General features: G+C 47.7%; 1 pseudogene; it reads left to right on the top strand.

Moving 5' to 3' along the window:
- Positions 1 to 319: 319 nt before the first annotated feature.
- Positions 320 to 1,758, top strand: part of LOC103589719 — a 14,270-nt pseudogene continuing 12,831 nt past the window's right edge.

The raw sequence follows: 1,758 nt of genomic DNA, 5'->3' as shown, positions 1-1,758 counted from the left end.
TCTAGCTAAATAAATAAAATGGACTTTGCTGGAAAATAAATGAATAAATAAAAAGTTTTGCTGGCCCTAACATCATAGGGTCTAAGAAGATGGTGCAGTCTTTACCAATTAGTCAGCAGATGTCTCTGCAGTGCTTTTACACAGACAGCTTCTGGTCCTGCCTCTTCCACCTCTGTTGCCTGCTTTGCTCAGGTACTTCCAGCACACAGGATGTGACAAAGTATATTCCTTGTATGCAAGCAGTCAACAAGACCAAGATTTAAAGGCTGTACCTCAACCCCACCTGAAAGCACCACCAGCGTCCCCCCACCAATACTGAACACTGGCACTGTCTAAGAGGGAGCAGGATGAGGTGAAAGCCTGGACGGAGAAGACAGTAAAGAGGTCCTGGGTGTCTCAGAACCCACAGTGGTCACAGCAGCATTGAACTGTGTGGGGAAAGGCATGGTCAAGAAGAAGGCAGTCAACCCTCTAAAACCTTTTCTTGATGATTCTACTCTCCAATTTGTGGACACACTGTTTGAGGCTGTGGAGGAAGGCCGAAGCTCTAGGCATTCCAAGTCTAGCAGTGATGGGAGCAGAAAATGAAAGCTAAACGAGGTGTTTGATGATGCCTCTGAGATCTGCAAAGAATCATCAGGAGTAAAGAAGCGATGAATACCCCATTTTGAGGAGGTAGAGGAAGAGCCAGAGGTGGCCCTGGGCCTCCCTCAGAGAGCCCTGGCATGCTGACTCAGCTCCAGATGAAACAGAGGATGGAGGCAGCAATGTGACAAATTGAGGAGAGGAAAAAAGAGCTGAGCTTCATCAGCCCCCCTATGCCTCAGCCAAAGCCTCCTCCTTCCTCACAACCAGAGTGACTTCCAATTGGCAATGCTATTCAGCCCTCCCAGGCTGCCACTTTCATGAATGATGCCATCGAGAAAGCAAGGAAAGCAGCTGAACTACAAGCCCAAATCCAAGCCCCGCTGGCGCTGAAGCCAGGGCTCTTTGGCAATGCCAGCATGGTGGGCCCGGTTAATCTCCATGCCAAGGGCATTGCTCCCCTGAATGTGGAATTAAAAGATCGGACTAAACCTGCATCACTGATCCTAGATGGGCAAGGTCGCACCGTAGATGCAACAGGCAAGGTGACTGAGCTGTCACACCGCATGCCTACTCGAAAGACCAATACTCTTGTTGTGACGAGGGAACAGTTCAAGCAATAGCTAAAAGAGAAGCTATCAGAAAACATGGAATCCAATACCTTTTTTGAGCCCTGAGTCTCAATTACCCCTTCCCCAGTGCCACAGACGTACTTTTAAATTCCATGACAAGGGCAACTTTGAGAAGATTGCTCAATGATTACAGACAAAGGCTCGACTAGAGAAGCTGCAGGCAGAGATTTCACAGGTAGCTTGAAAAACAGGCATCCATACTTCAACTAGGCTGGTCCTCATTGCTCCTAAGAAGGAGTTAAAGGAAGGAGATATCCCTGATATTGAGGGGTGGGACTCTTACATCATCCCCAATGGCTTTGACCTTACAGAGCAAAATCCCAAGAGAGAAGATTGAAAATCCAGCTCAGCTGTATCCTCCAGTCGACGACGGCACACTAGTTACTCTGGGGGTATATCTTACCAAGAAGGAACAGAAGAAACTTCAGAGGCAAACAAGGAGGAAAGCACAGAAGGAATTACAAGAGAAAGTCAGGCTGGGCCTGATGCCTCCTCCAGAACCCAAAGTGAGAATTTCTAATTTGATGTGAGTATTAGGAAC

The sequence above is a fragment of the Galeopterus variegatus genome, unplaced genomic scaffold, assembly GCF_000696425.1.
Source record: "Galeopterus variegatus unplaced genomic scaffold, G_variegatus-3.0.2 Scaffold715, whole genome shotgun sequence".
Taxonomy (NCBI): domain Eukaryota; kingdom Metazoa; phylum Chordata; class Mammalia; order Dermoptera; family Cynocephalidae; genus Galeopterus; species Galeopterus variegatus.
Note: the sequence above shows the minus strand (reverse complement) of the source record. Positions and strands in the feature narration are given on the sequence as shown.